This window comes from Triticum dicoccoides, chromosome 5B (assembly GCF_002162155.2).
Source record: "Triticum dicoccoides isolate Atlit2015 ecotype Zavitan chromosome 5B, WEW_v2.0, whole genome shotgun sequence".
Classification (NCBI taxonomy): domain Eukaryota; kingdom Viridiplantae; phylum Streptophyta; class Magnoliopsida; order Poales; family Poaceae; genus Triticum; species Triticum dicoccoides.
The window spans coordinates 254,612,673-254,629,912 of NC_041389.1; the positions used below are offsets into that span (position 1 = coordinate 254,612,673).

At 44.2% G+C, this 17,240-nt stretch overlaps 1 long non-coding RNA gene across 1 annotated transcript in view; it reads left to right on the forward strand.

Moving 5' to 3' along the window:
• The first annotated feature begins 16,315 nt into the window (after positions 1-16,315).
• LOC119308276 overlaps positions 16,316-17,240 on the forward strand; it is a 2,023-nt gene continuing 1,098 nt past the window's right edge. Inside the window, exons 1-2 of the long non-coding RNA XR_005150025.1 lie at positions 16,316-16,968; positions 17,175-17,237. This is a non-coding gene — a long non-coding RNA (uncharacterized LOC119308276). The remainder of the gene's footprint in view (positions 16,969-17,174; positions 17,238-17,240) is intronic.

The window sequence follows — 17,240 nt, forward strand, 5'->3', positions numbered from 1 at the left end:
AGGGACCATCTTCATCCTATGCCTCCTACGGATTGATAAACCTTAGGTCATTAACTTGAGGGAAATTTGCTACTGTCCTACAAACCTGTGCACTTGCAGGCCCAACAACGTCTACAAGAAGAAGGTTGTGTAGTAGACATCATCTACCCCCGACACTTGACATCCTAATTGACTGGATTTAGACTGCTGTCGATAGGGGTAGGCTAGTAACTTCAATCAGACATGACACAACCGCCTCTGAGCCCATTCAGACACGATGGGCGCAAACGTGGGCGACAAAACACATTTGATTCAAGCTCGTCCGAAAGACATGTGTCTCTCCCTCCATTTCCCCATTCATACATGATGGGCGGCAAAACAAACTCTCCTCATCCGAAATTGATGTAGGCAAATATTTTAAATAGGGGCAGATGTGTAACTTCCCTTGGACGTGACACAACTTCCCTACATGTCAACCCCGTTCATACACCGTGGGCGCCAACCGTAGGCGGCAAAACACCCTCTCCTCGCCCGAAATCTCTACCGGCAAATATTGGGGAGATGCGAGATTACCGTCCTATCTCCAACCGACGTGATGTCCGAAATTTTAAAACAGGTATAAGTTCGTAACTTTCCCACATTTCAGACAAGCGCGTCCAAAAGTTTGAGATCCCCCCCCCTCCATTTTCCCATCCATACACCGTCAGTGCCACAACAACCTCCCCACTGCTGCCAGCCTCCTCCTTCCGCCACCCCATCCTCCACCTTGCCGGAGCCGCTACCCCTACCCCGTCGTCCACTGCAAGAGATGGACGTCTCTCATCCATGCCGCCGGACTAGGATCCTTTCATTGCGTCCCCTCGCTTCATCGGCGCCATTTTCCACCTTGTCGTTGCCGCTCCTACGACCGCCTCGTCCACGGTAACAAGACTTATTGCCCGACCCAGCCGTCTGCCATCTAAAGTCTTCTTCCATGCCGCCGACAGCCATCGCACCTACAGCACCCTCAAGGTATCAACAGGGGCTTACACGACGTCGCAAGAGAGGTGGTACTCTTTCATACTGCTTAAGTTATTGATCTCACCCAGAAAATAGATCGTAAATTGTTTACTATACTTTTATTGTCCGTACCAAATCATAGTGGCTAGTTGAAAGCAAACATTGGTTGCAAAGTAGCTTTGTTCGGTTTGCACCTTCAGATCCGCCATGGCACTGTCACTATACTCGTAAAGTTTATGGTTTCCCCCCTTTATATTCACTACCATCATCGTAGGTGCTTCGTGTCGTGCTAGCACTGTTCCTCAAGACATCAACCCATCAAGCGAAACAACATGCCACTCATAATTCCAAAGCTTAGTTGTTGAAATATGAATCTGATATGATGCTCATATTACTAAAACAGAGAACGTTTAATTGGTCGCCTAATGTTCCTATATTCGTTTCGAAAAACATGTGCGCCACCCACTGGTCCAGCTAGTTCCACTTTCCTGATTTTACTCTTGATGCTCAGGGTTTTCCCGTTTTATCTACTCTACTATGATCTGCATAGGTGCTTTCTGTCATACTAGCAGTACTCCACCCTTCAAGCTAAACAACACAACACTCATAATTACAAAGCTTAGTTGTTCAAATATGATTGTGATATGATACTGATATTAGTTAACGGACACATTTAATTAGTTAGCTAAAGGTCCCACTTGAGTTTCCAAATGCATGTCACGACATATAGAGAGACAGCAGAATTGCATTTGTTTGTCACTTGTTGACTGTACTTTCTTGTCCATACCAACTCTTAGTTGTTATTTGAAAGCAAACATCGGTTGCTAACTACCCTTTGTGCGGTATGCAGCCTCAGATCTGCCATCCCACTGCCACGGTCAACACTATACTCATCATGCCTACGGTTTACCCATTTTATGATGACCACGATCAACCTACGTGGTTCGTGTCGTAATAGCACTGCTCCACCAATCGAGCTAAACAAGCTTAGTTGTAAAAATTCAAATCTGATACTATGTTGATATTTGTAAAACTGAGACATGTTTAATTGGTCAGCTAAATGTTCCTACTTTAGTTTCGAAATGCATGTGAGCCACATAGGGAGAGACCAGAAGGAATAGTATTTCTCTATGCGCTCTGGTTCATCATGGGTGGGCAACAGACATTGTATAACAAGACTTGTAATTTCTTCAATCTGCTTGCTCTTCTGCTCTTCTTTAACATGATCCTATTCTCTTCTTTAATAAGTATGTTCCTTGTTGGGGAGAGTAGCAGAGACATTTGCGGTCGACTGGTCAGGTCGAGTTGTTCTCCCTTAGTATATTTTGAATCTGTCAGGTCAGGTCGACTTGTTCTTCTTTACTATATGTTGAAGCTGCCATTTGCGAAGTATCATCACTTCTGGAGCTCTCATATTTTGAGTAGTAGGCCATATTATATTAATACACACACCAAATTACAACATGCATGGGATATGTCAGAAGAATTGCAGAGATAGCACAAAGGGGTTTACAGGGAGGCAATATTGGATTAGAATCACTTCTTCAAAGATAATCTCACTTGTTTTTATGTTTTCATGCATGTCAGGTATCGAACATAATCAAAATGAATATGAGAATGGGAGCACAAGAGGTATATAGCGGAACAATCTGCTGGCTAACAAACTTGGCATGGTGGAGGATGGCCTATCTTATTCACCCATCAAGGTGCTTGCTCTAACTTGGCAAGGTTGTATTGGTCGCACATATTTTTCATATGACCTCTTGCATTACTTCTACTTTGTTACACCGCCATCTGCTTAGTTTAAGCGTCATATATGAGTATATGCCATACCTATCCATTTTCTGTACCTATTCTATGTGTCGTCATACTATGTTTTTCCAGTCAAATGTTGTTCTTTCGTAATATATGTCCAAAAGGAAGAGGGTGAGTGCAGATCCTCAAGGAGTACAAACTAGGTATTTGGAAAAGGTGGTGATACCTGTTAAATCAGATAGATCAACAGTCATAGAAAACATAGGCAAACTGTACCACACTTTACCCCTACTCCACTGACCAAACCCCTATTAGAACTGCTGAGAGCCAAGAGTCAAGTATTGTCTATGATATCAATTCAAAAATTGAACTCCTAAATTTCTTCATGTGTCTTACCTTCTCTCTTGCATGAAAACTAATTTTACATGAATCTCCTTGCTCAAAGGATCATAGGATCTCACAACAATATTGGGCACGGCATACTTACACTCATTCCTGTATGATTATGTAGCATCACTGTAAATGTTCGCTTCTTTATCCTCCCTTTGCTTGAAATTATAAGATCTATATTTACTATTGGATAATGTAGAATTAACACAACGGTTATGAAGTTTTGGATTGCTCGTGTAAGTACCAGTTGTCATGTACTCCCTTTGTATCGAATTAATTGTGATCAATTGGATTTATTTAGAACTTAACAGTGCTAGATACATCCATTTGAGCGACTAGTAATAACGGACGGTAGTGGTATTACTGTCCTTAAATCGCAAGATAGTTGATTGTCTAGCATTACTTTGCGTCTTATCTGCCCTGCCCTCCACTTTCTCCAAATTATCATATCTACATTTACTCTTACCAAAATGTTGAATAAAGCCAATGCCACTGCACACGTTGATGTCTGCATTCCTCTTGTCAATACCTTTTGCCTTGTAACGCTGTACTTAATTAATTTTATATTTGATTACGTATCATCAGTCTACACCTGAGCTTTATTATCCTCTGTTTCTTCCAATATTATTTGATCTATATTTACTCTTTGCAAAATGTAGAATAATGCCAACGCTTATAAAGAAGTTTCTTTGGCGAATTTATTGAATTATCCTTCCATCGACATGGAGAAGGGCTTTGTCCAGCCCGTGTTAACATGTAATGTAAGTTCATCCTTCTCAAGCCTTCAAACTTTGTTCTAGTATAGATTTGGATAGACATCGTCATTTCCTCCACTGTTGTTTACTTTGTTGTTTACATCTGATTGGATGTTTGCAACAACTACCAGTTTTAAATTGTAGTTGTAAAAAACATGTTCCTTATGTTGGGGAACGTAGTAATTTCAAAAAAATTCCTACGCACACGCAAGATCATGGTGATGCACAGCAACGAGGGGAGAGTATGATCTACGTACCCTTGTAGATCGCAACGGAAGCGTTGACACAACGTAGAGGAAGTAGTCGTACGTCTTCTTCCCGATCCAACCGATCTAAGCACCGTTACTCCGGCACCTCCGAGTTCTTAGCACACGTACAGCTCGATGATGATCCCCGGGCTCCGATCCAGCAAAGCTTCGGGGAGGAGTTCCGTCAGCACGACGGCGTGGTGACGATCTTGATGTTCTACTGTCGCAGGGCTTCGCCTAAGCACCGCTACAATATGATCGAGGTGGAATATGGTGGAGGGGGGCACCGCACACGGCTAAGGAACGATCACGAAGATCAACTTGTCTGTCTATGGGGTGCCCCCTGCCCCTGTATATAAAGGATGGAGGAGGAGGAGGCCGGCCAAGGCTAGGCGCGGCCAGGATGTGGAGTCCTACTAGGACTCCAAGTCCTAGTAGGAGTCCACCAAGAGGGGAGGAAGGGAGAAGGAAGTGGAGGAGTAGGAAAGGTGGCCGGCCCCCTTTTCCCTAGTCCAATTCGGACTAGAGGGGAGGGGGGGCGCAGCAGCCTTTTTCCTCTTCCCACTAAAGCCCATCAAGGCCCAATACTTCTCCCAGCGAATTCCCGTAACTCTCCGGTACTCCAAAAAATACCCGAATCACTCGGAACCTTTCCGATGTCCGAATATAGTCGTCCAATATATCGATCTTTACGTCTCGACCATTTAGAGACTCCTCGTCATGTCCCCGATCTCATCCGGGACTCCGAACTCCTTCGGTACATCAAAACTCATAAACCCATAATGTAACTGTCATCGAAACCTTAAGCGTGCGGACCCTACGGTTCGAGAACAATGTAGACATGACCGAGACATGTCTCCGGTCAATAACCAATAGCGGGACCTGGATGCCCATATTGGCTCCTACATATTCTACGAAGATCTTTTATCGGTCAGACCGCATAACAACATACGTTGTTCCCTTTGTCATCGGTATGTTACTTGCCCGAGATTCGATCGTCGGTATCCAATACCTAGTTCAATCTCGTTACCGGCAAGTCTCTTTACTCGTTCCGTAATACATCATCTCGCAACTAACTCTGCTTGCAAGGCTTATATGATGTGCATTACCGAGAGGGCCCAGAGATACCTCTCCGACAATCGGAGTGACAAATCCTAATCTCGAAATACGCCAACCCAACATCTACCTTTGGAGACACCTGTAATGCTCCTTTATAATCACCCAGTTATGTTGTGACGTTTGGTAGCACCCAAAGTGTTCCTCCGGTAAACGGGAGTTGCATAATCTCATAGTCATAGGAACATGTATAAATCATGAAGAAAGCAATAGCAACATACTAAACGATCGGGTGCTAAGCTAATAGAATGGGTCATGTCAATCAGATCATTCAACTAATGATGTGACCTCGTTAATCAAATAACAAACCTTTGTTTATGGTTAGGAAACATAACCATCTTTGATTAACGAGCTAGTCTAGTAGAGGCATACTAGTGACACTCTGTTTGTCTATGTATTCACACATGTATTATGTTTCCGGTTAATACAATTCTAGCATGAATAATAAACATTTATCATGAAATAAGGAAATAAATAATAACTTTATTATTGCCTCTAGGGCATATTTCCTTCAGTCTCCCACTTGCACTAGAGTCAATAATCTAGATCACATCACCATGTGATTAACATCGATAGTTCACATCATCATGTGATTAACACCCATAGTTCACATCGCCATGTGACCAACACCCAAAGGGTTTACTAGATTCAGTGATCTAGTTCACATCGCTATGTGATTAACACCCAAGGAGTACTAAGGTGTGATCATGTTTTGCTTGTGAAAGAATCTTAGTCAATGGGTCTGCCACATTCAGATCCTCATGTATTTTGCAAATTTCTATGTCAACAATGCTCTGCATGGAGCTACTCTAGGTAATTGCTCCCACTTTCAATATGTATCTAGACCAAGACTTAGAGTCATCTAGATTTGTCAAACTTGGATCGGCGTAACCCTTTACGACGAACCTTTTTTTCACTTCCATAATCGAGAAACATATCCTTATTCCACTAAGGATAATTTTGACTGCTGTCCAGTGATCTACTCCTAGATCACTATTGTACTCCCTTGCCAAACTCAGTGGTAGGGCATACAATAGATCTGGTATACAGCATGGCATACTTTATAGAACCTATGACTGAGGCATAGGGAATGACTTTCATTCTCTTTCTATCTTCTGCCGTGGTCGAGCTTTGAGTCTTACTCAACTTCACACCTTGTAATACAGGCAAGAACTCTTTCTTTGACTGCTCCATTTTGAACTACTTCAAAATCTTGTCAAGGTATGTACTCATTGAAAAAACTTATCAAGCGTCTTGATATATCTCTATAGATCTTGAAGCTCAATATGTAAGCAACTTCACCAAAGTCTTTCTTTGAAAAACTCCTTTCAAACACTCCTTTATGCTTTGCAGAATAATTCTACATTATTTCCGATCAACAATATGTCATTCACATATACTTATCAGAAATGCTGTAGTGCTCCCACTCACTTTCTTGTAAATACAGGCTTCAACGCAAGTCTGTATAAAACTATATGCTTTGATCAACTTATCGAAGCGTATATTCCAACTCCGAGATTCTTGCACCAGTCCATAGATGGATCGCTGGAGCTTGCATATTTAGTTAACACCTTTAGGATCGACAAAACCTTCTAGTTGCATCGTATACAACTCTTCTTTAGTACATCCATTAAGGAATGCAGTTTTGTTTATCCACTTGCCAGATTTCATAAAATGTGGCAATTGCTAACATGATTCGGACAGACTTAAGCATAGATACGAGTGAGAAACTCTCAATGTAGTCAACACCTTGAACTTGTCGAAAACCTTTTGCGAAAATTCTAGCTTTGTAGATAGTAACACTACTATCAGCGTCCCTCTTCCTCTTGAAGATCCATTTATTTTCTATGGCTTGCCGATCATCGGGCAAATCCATCAAAGTCCATACTTTGTTCTCATACATGGATCATATCTCAGATTTCATGGCCTCAAACCATTTCGCAGAATCTGGGCTCATCATCGCTTCCTCATAGTTCGTAGGTTCATCATGATCTAGTAGCATGACTTCCAGAAAAGTATTACCGTACCACTCTGGCGCGCATCTTACTCTGGTTGATCTACGAGGTTCAGTAGTATCTTGTTCTGAAGTTTCATGATCATCATCATTAGCTTCCTCACTAACTGGTGTAGGTGTCACAGAAACAGTTTTCTGTGATGTACTACTTTCCAATAAGGGAGCAGGTACAGTTACCTCGTCAAGTTCTACTTTCCTCCCACTCACTTCTTTCGAGAGAAATTCCTTCTCCGGAAAGTTTCCGAATTTAGCAACAAAAGTCTTGCCTTCGGATCTGTGATAGAAGGTGTATCCAATAGTTTCCTTTGGATATCCTATGAAGACGCACTTCTCCGATTTGAGTTTGAGCTTATCAGGATGAAACTTTTTCATATAAGCATCGCAACCCCAAACTTTAAGAAACAACAGTTTAGGTTTCTTGCCAAACCATAGTTCACATGGTGTCGTCTCAACGGATTTAGATGGTGCCCTATTTAACGTGAATGCAGCTGTCTCTAATGCATAACCCCAAAACGATAGTAGTAGATCAGTAAGAGACATCATAGATTGCACTATATCCAATAAAGTACGGTTATGACGTTCGGACACACCATTATGCTGTGGTGTTCCATGTGGCATGAGTTTGTGAAACTATTCCACATTGTTTTAATTGAAGACCAAACTCGTAACTCAAATATTTGTCTCCGCGATCAGATCGTAGAAACTCTATTTTTCTTGTCACGATGATTTTCCACTTCACTCTGAAATTCTTTGAACTTTTCAAATGTTTCAGACTTATGTTTCATCAAGTAGATATACCCATATCTGCTCAAATCATCTGTGAAGTTCAGAAAATAATGATACTTGTCGTGAGCCTTAACACTCATCGGACCGCATACATCAGTATGTATTATTTCCAATAAGTCAGTTGCTCGCTCCGGAGAATGGAGTTTTAGTCATCTTGCCCATGAGGCATGGTTCGCAAGCATCAAGTGATTCATAATCAAGTGATTCCAAAATCCCATCAGCATGGAGTTTCTTCATGCGCTTTACACCAATATGACCTAAACAGCAGTGCCACAAATAAGTTGCACTATCATTATTAACTTTGCATCTTTTGGTTTCAATATTATGATTATGTGTATCACTACGATCGAGATCCAACGTATTATTTTCATTGGATGTGTAACCATATAAGGTTTTATTCATGTAAACAGAACAACAATTTATTCTCTTACTTAAATGAATAACCGTATTACAATAAACATGATCAAATCATATTCATGCTTAACGCAAACACCAAATAACACTTATTCAGGTTCAACACTAATCCCAAAAGTATAGGGAGTGTGCGATGATGATCATATCAATCTTGGAACCACTTCCAACACACATCGTCACTTCACCCTTAACTAGTCTCTGTTTATTCTGCAACTCCCGTTTTGAGTTACTAATCTTAGCAACTGAACTAGTATCAAATACTGAGGGGTTGCTATAAACACTAGTAAAGTACACATCAATAACATGTATATCAAATATACTTATGTTCACTTTGCCATCCTTCTTATCTGCCAATCACTTGGGGTAGTTCCGCTTCCAGTGACCAATCCTTTTTGCAGTAGAAACACTTAGTCTCAGGCTTAGGACCAGACTGGGGCTTCTTCACTTGGGCAGCAACTTGCTTGCTGTTCTTCTTGAAGTTCCCCTTCTTCCCTCTGCCCTTTTTCTTGAAACTAGTGGTCTTGTCTACCATCAACACTTGATGTTTTTCTCGATTTCTACCTTCGTCAATTTTTGCATTACGAAGAACTTGGGAATCATTTTCGTTATCCCTTGCATATCATAGTTCATCACGAAGTTCTACTAACTTGGTGATGGTGACTAGAGAATACTGTCAATCACTATCTTATCTGGATGATTAACTCCCACTTGATTCAAGCGATTGTAGTACTCAGACAATCTGGGCACATGCTCACTCGTTGAGCGATTCTCCTCCATCTTTTAGCTATAGAACTTGTTGGAGACTTCATATCTCTCAATTCGGGTATTTGCTTGAAATATTAACTTCAACTCCTGGAACATCTCATATGCTCCATGACGTTCAAAACGTCTTTGAAGGCCTGATTCTAAGCCATTAAGCATGGTGCACTAAACTATCAAGTAGTCATCATATTGAGCTAGCCAAACGTTCATAACGTCTGCATCTGCTCCTGCAATAGGTCTGTCACCTAGCGGTGCATCAAGGACATAATTCTTCTGTGCAGCAATGAGCATAAACCTCAGATCACGGATCCAATCCGCATCATTGCTACTAACATCTTTCAACACAATTTTCTCTAGGAACATATCAAAATAAACACAGGGAAGCAACAACGCGAGCTATTGATCTACAACATAATTTGCAAAATACTACCAGGACTAAGTTCATGATAAATTTAAGTTCAATTAATCATATTACTTAAGAACTCCCACTTAGATAGACATCCCTCTAATCCTCTAAGTGATCACGTGATCCAAATCAACTAAACCATAACCGATCATCACGTGAGATGGAGTAGTTTTCAATGGTGAACATCGTTATGTTGATCATATCTACTATATGATTCACGCTCGACCTTTCGGTCTCTGTGTTCCGAGGCCATATCTGTATATGCTTGGCTCGTCAAGTATAACCTGAGTATTCCGCGTGTGCAACTGTTTTGCACCTGTTGTATTTGAACGTAGAGCCTATCACACCCGATCATCACGTGGTGTCTCAGCACGAAGAACTTTTGCAACGGTGCATACTCAGGGAGAACACTTCTTGATAATTTAGTGAGAGATCATCTTATAATGCTACCGTCAATCAAAGCAAGATAAGATGCATAAAAGGATAAACATCACATGCAATCAATATAAGTGATATGATATGGCCATCATCATCTTGTGCTTGTGATCTCCATCTCTGAAGCACCGTCATGATCACCATCGTCACCGGCGCGACACCTTGATCTCCATCGTAGCATCGTTGTCGTCTCGCCAATCTTATGCTTCCACGACTATCACTACCGCTTAGTAATAAAGTAAAGCATTACATCGCGATTGCATTGCATACAATAAAGCGACAACCATATGGCTCCTGCCAGTTGCCGATAACTTGGTTACAAAACATGATCATCTCATACAATAAAATTCAGCATCATGCCTTGACCATATCACATCACAACATGCCCTGCAAAAAACAAGTTAGACGTCCTCTACTTTGTTGTTGCAAGTTTTACGTGGCTGCTACGGGCTTAAGCAAGAACTCATCTTACCTACGCATCAAAACCACAACGATAGTTTGTCAAATAGACTCCATTTTAACCTTCTCAAGGACCGGGCGTAGCCATACTTGGTTCAACTAAAGTTGGAGAGACAGTCGCCCGCAAGCCATCTCTGTGCAAAGCACGTCGAGGGAACCGGTCTCGCGTAAGCGTACGCGTAAGGTTGGTCCGGGTCGTCTCGTCCAACAATACCGCCGAACCAAAGTATGACATGCTGGTAGGCAGTATGACTTGTATCGCCCACAACTCACTTGTGTTCTACTCGTGCAAATAACATCAAACCATAAAACCAGGCTCTGATACCACTGTTGGGGAACGTAGTAATTTCAAAAAAATTCCTACGCACACGCAAGATCATGGTGATGCACAGCAACGAGGGGAGAGTATGATCTACGTACCCTTGTAGATCGCAACGGAAGCGTTGACACAACGTAGAGGAAGTAGTCATACGTCTTCTTCCTGATCCAACCGATCCAAGCACCGTTACTCCGGCACCTCCGAGTTCTTAGCACACGTACAGCTCGATGACGATCCCCGGGCTCCGATCCAGCAAAGCTTCGGGGAGGAGTTCCGTCAGCACGACGGCGTGGTGACGATCTTGATGTTCTACTATCGCAGGGCTTCGCCTAAGCACCGCTACAATATGATCGAGGTGGAATATGGTGGAGGGGGGCACCGTACACGGCTAAGGAACGATCACGAAGATCAACTTGTGTGTCTATGGGGTGCCCCCTGCCCCTGTATATAAAGGATGGAGGAGGAGGAGGCCGGCCAAGGCTAGGCGCGGCCAGGATGTGGAGTCCTACTAGGACTCCAAGTCCTAGTAGGAGTCCACCAAGAGGGGAGGAAGGGAGAAGGAAGTGGAGGAGTAGGAAAGGTGGCCGGCCCCCTTTTCCCTAGTCCAATTCGGACTAGAGGGGAGGGGGGGGGGCGCAGCAGCCTTTTTCCTCTTCCCACTAAAGCCCATCAAGGCCCAATACTTCTCCCAGCGAATTCCCGTAACTCTCCGGTACTCCGAAAAATACCCGAATCACTCGGAACCTTTCCGATGTCCGAATATAGTCGTCCAATATATCGATCTTTACGTCTCGACCATTTCGAGACTCCTCGTCATGTCCCCGATCTCATCCGGGACTCCGAACTCCTTCGGTACATCAAAACTCATAAACCCATAATGTAACTGTCATCGAAACCTTAAGCGTGCGGACCCTACGGTTCGAGAACAATGTAGACATGACCGAGACATGTCTCCGGTCAATAACCAATAGCGGGACCTGGATGCCCATATTGGCTCCTACATATTCTACGAAGATCTTTTATCGGTCAGACCGCATAACAACATACGTTGTTCCCTTTGTCATCGGTATGTTACTTGCCCGAGATTCGATCGTCGGTATCCAATACCTAGTTCAATCTCGTTACCGACAAGTCTCTTTACTCGTTCCATAATACATCATCTTGCAACTAACTCATTAGTTGCAATGCTTGCAAGGCTTATGTGATGTGCATTACCGAGAGGGCCCAGAGATACCTCTCCGACAATCGGAGTGACAAATCCTAATCTCGAAATACGCCAACCCAACATCTACCTTTGGAGACACCTGTAATGCTCCTTTATAATCACCCAGTTACGTTGTGACGTTTGGTAGCACCCAAAGTGTTCCTCCGGAAAACGGGAGTTGCATAATCTCATAGTCATAGGAACATGTATAAGTCATGAAGAAAGCAATAGCAACATACTAAATGATCGGGTGCTAAGCTAATAGAATGGGTCATGTCAATCAGATCATTCAACTAATGATGTGACCTCGTTAATCAAATAACAAACCTTTGTTTATGGTTAGGAAACATAACCATCTTTGATTAACGAGCTAGTCTAGTAGAGGCATACTAGTGACACTCTGTTTGTCTATGTATTCACACATGTATTATGTTTCCGGTTAATACAATTCTAGCATGAATAATAAACATTTATCATGAAATAAGGAAATAAATAATAACTTTATTATTGCCTCTAGGGCATATTTCCTTCACCTTATGCAGAACAGATCCATTTATTTGCTTATATAATTGTGAAACCTATTACATGTCTCCTTGTTTCTCTTTTAGAGCCGTATATCTTATGCCAGGCAGAACTTTAGGGAAGATAGTGAGCCAAACCATCTTGAAGAGAGCGAGATGACCCCAAGGTCATGTCTTGATGAAGATAGTGAGTTGAAGCTACTCACTAGCAGTTGTGAGACAACCTCTGTGCAGTCGTTGCATCAATCAGTTCGACTTCTTCAATCTCAACTTGAAGCGGAAAGTCTTGCTTCAGCTCAGCTCCAACTCGATGTCAATGATGCAATGAAGATCTTAGAGGAGTGCCCTGCACACTAGGGTGCTATAATGCTAGGGATGGAGCATCTATCGTTGACACAACTAAGGTCTCATCGGCTTGTTTGGCTGCTTGCGGAGCCCCTCCTGGCCAGGCCTAATGCCTTCTGAAGTGCTCTTAGTTTTGTATATTCTTTTGTCGGCGCGTTTATATGCACTGGTGGCGACCTTTGATGCCCAGTGTATGTAATCCACAGTCACATTGCGCTTTATTACCACCGGTGGCGAAATTTTGATTCCAAGTGGAAGGTTCAATGGATCTCAGCATTGTCGGTCTTTAGGCCGGCCCGTTACTCATATGGGCCAAAACGTGGGCCTATAATCATCTTGGGCCATTAGCAGGTCTAAACGTATAGTAGTTTTCCACCTTTAACAGGCCGAGTAAAGTTCTGGCCAGCTGGGCTAGAGAATACCATGCGCTTTTAATAGGCTAAACCCTAGATTGGGCTAGTGCTGAGCCAAAAAATTCACGGGCCAATACAAGCCAAAACTGCCTAAGGCCCATGTTTGGCCCAAATAGGATGAGCCGTTAACAGGCCAAAATATATCTCTAGTCTGTTTCGCCCAATAAAAGTATGGGCTTTAAGCAGGCCGGTATCCACGCGGGCCATAGGCCCAAAGGTGTCACGCGCCATTATCAAATGGGTTGTAAGTAGGCCAAATTCAACGCGGGATGTAATTAGGCCCAACTGTTACACGGGCCATTAACAGGCCGATAGGCCAGTTGGGCTGAAATTTATCCACGAAGACTACGAGCCGTTAAGAGGCCTAAATTTGCTTCGTACAATAAATAGCCCAGTTTCTGCATGGGCCATTAAATGGCCTAAAGTTAAACCAGGCCGACAACTTCCCAGATGTACCACGGGCCGCTAACAGGCCGAAACTATTATTGGGCCGAACTGGTAAACGGGCATTTAATAGGCTGAAATACAAACCTGGCTTAGAATGGGCCCAAAAGAACAGTGTCATGTTAACGGGCCTGATCCGATATGGGCCGTAATTTGGCCCAAAACATGGCAGGCTATGAATGGGTCTGATCTGATATGGGCCTCAATTTGACCCAAAACATGGCAGGCTGTTAACGAGCCAGCCCACTAGTGTGTGAAAAAATATGATGGGCCTTTAGCTGGGCCGGCCTTTTTACCTTAAATGGACCACTATTGGGTTGTGCCATGTGTCGACATATCATAAGCGTCTTCCGTCCATTGTAGGGATGACATTTGTCCCAATGATGAGCTGACACATGCATTATCCGGCGAATGAGAATTTTACACGTGGAAAATCCCCATTGGTCGGGGCTGTTAACAGGTTATCGGATCCAAACTGGAACCCGATAGCTTAACGGTGACCCGTTATGGTGGATGCCACGTGGTGGTCACCCTTGACGAAAGCACTTCTATAACGCGCGACTTATCGTCATGGAAGTGGACACTTCCGTGATGTTAATTTTGGTAATGTCATGGAACACTTCTACGACAGCACAGGTATGACTATCTTGATTCTGTCATAAAATCATCATGGATGTACATGCATGGCAGAAAACGTGACCTACTGTCACAAACACGTATCATCACGAAAGTGTATTTTTTGTAGTGATGTTTTTGGTTGTTGTGAGCTTGCAAGTACATTCAATGTACTGACCTGGCGTGTCATGCTAGATTGCAGGTGATGTCGTGCTTGATTGTTTGCTTGTCGAGGTTACCGCACGTGCGAGCTAGATCGTGTCCCAGCCGGAGTCCCTGCGGAGTGGAGTTCACCACTTTCGTCGTTGTTCCGCTGCTAGAAGTATTCCGCTGCTACGAGTTGTTCCGCTGCTAGCATATATAGAACTATCTATGTAGGCGTAGTGTCAGCGTGCTGATGTGATCTTGTATAACATCAGACTTTTTATCCCTTATTCATTATATATGAAGAGTTGATTTGTTCTATGCCGAGCAGTGTCGTATTCCAGAAGACTTACCTCGATCTCTGGGCTGGAATACGGGGCGTTTCAGTTTCTCTGAGCTGGGCTGCCACACTTAACCAATCTAGCAGACATATATTACTCTCTTTGAATGATATTCTTCTTCGTAAACCTTGTGTAGGAAGCTTTAGGCCTGGGCGAGTCAAACCTTGCCGGCTTAAAGAAAAACTTGGAATCTGAACAGGCTGAACATGCCAAGGCTGAATCAAGCTTGAAACATCTTTGGAAGACTTAGAAAAATTCAAGGCAAACTTTGATGCTGAAAGATCTTCCTTTGAAACGGAGAAGGCTTCCTTATTGAAACGTGCAGAAGATGCCGAAAACCGACTTAAACCTGTGGCTGCAGAGTTGGCCGGCTTAAAACACCATATCTCTGAAATGACTGCTACCATCTTTGGTAAGTACGATTTTCAATCAATTGAAATAACTCGCCTGGCCACTCTTGCTTTGAATGCATGATGGGTGCCAGGAGTGCCAACCTTGGGAAAAGTGTGTCGATGAAGCTGAAAGCCGTCTATGCCTTGACGGAAAAACTTTATGTTGGAAGTATCCGCACTATGGTGGCTGCATCAAATGGAAAGAAACCACCACAACTCATAAAGGATGTTCTAGACCAATTGTCCACAATGCCTAAGCAAATTGAAGAACTGAAGCTGTCAGCCGCCCGTGCAGGAGCAATAACCTGCTAAGCCGGGCTAAGGCTTATCAATCAGAGTTGGATCCAAAGGAAATGGTTGGCGGGTTTTCAGAGTATAACAATGATGGGTCTGTCTTCAGTGAAGCAGATTTTGCCAAATGCATCAAGGAAATGCGGCCATTAGCCTGTCAACTCGCCCAAGAACTGGATCTGAAGAAGTACCAGTCAGCTTACGACATCGACAATACTCGAAACAGGGCGTCATCCTTTGATGTTGTGTACCTGACTCCGCAAAGGCATAAGCATACCTTTGCCCTTGATATCGACCCTTCCTCTATCATCAACGATGAAGCAATCTTTGAGGCTTTACCAGGTGTGGACTGGACCTCGAACAATCTTCAGATCGGAAACAACGAAGAGCCGGCTCAGGATGACCGAGGGACCTCTACAACAGGGCAGCATCAAGGTGTTAACCCGGAGGGCACTGACTTGGACGGCACAGAGGCCGGTTCAAAGGAGTAGCATAACTCCTAAAAAATTTGCTTGAAACTTTTGGGCTCAACTGAAGCCATGTAATAGACATAGTTAAAAACATTGAGTTGGTTTGCCGTGCCTTCGTGCACTTTGGATGCTTGATCTGATTTGATATATATATGAGGTCCCTCGGTTGTTTCTAATCTTGGGATCAAAATAACTATTTGGATCAAAGCGTCCCTGTATAGCGCCGATCGGATGTTTCTGAGATCGCAGCGAACCAAAAAGAAAAAAATCTCATGTACCTTATCCGGCTTCCTCCCGTCGCGCACTTTCCCTCGCAACCACCCCAATCCAACCCCACCCCACCTGCAACGCCCCGACCAACGGCCCACCCAGCTCCGGCGCGCCTGCCGGCCCCACCTCCTTCCGGCTCACCGGCGCCCCAGCCTCCTACGGGCGCGGGGTCGTCGGCGCCCTTGCCTCCTTCCGGCGGCGCGAGGCCGCCGCCGCCCCCGCCTCCTCCTGGACCGCCGGCGACCCTGCCTCTTCCTGCCAAGGCTGCCGCCTCCTCCAGGCACGCCGTGCCCCTGCCTCCTTCCGGCGCGAGGCCACCGCCTCCTCTAGGCACACCGGCGCCCCTGCCTCCTTCCGGCTCAAGGGCACTTCCGCCACGAGGCAGCAGCCCTCCTTCACCCACCGCCCGATGTGTCGCCGCCCCCGCTAATCCACTCCCCTCCTCTGGCTCCTGATTGATGATCCCGGCTCATCCTGCTGCTCGCCTCCTCCCTCGCGTATGCATCAACAAAAAATAGGTGAGTCGCTGCAGTCCAAGTCGTGCCATAGCAGCAGGGCGACTCTTCCAGGATTGCATCTCACGCTCAACCGGCTCCAATTTTGCGCGCATGGGGTTGGTGCTGCTCCAGTGAGCTCCTCCATCCCCAGCTTGTCCCTGAATGCAGACTCTGCACCGCGCAGGTTCCTACCCACCGTTCCTCCTCTCTGCTTGTTCACTCTTCACTTCTCTAGATTTTGGTGTGTGCACGCAAAATGTTCACTAAAATGTCTCAGTGCAGTAGTACCAGTTTTGTGTGTTCGTTTTCCCTTCTAGATTAGTCCTTGCCTGCTAATTGATATAGCTTGGATTACTTAAGAGTGTTTTTCATGTGTGTTCTGCACTTTAGGTTGAATTTCACCCTGCATCCCCGACGTAGCGCTGCTCCGGCTCCTCCCCCGCTTGCTGCCAGGTC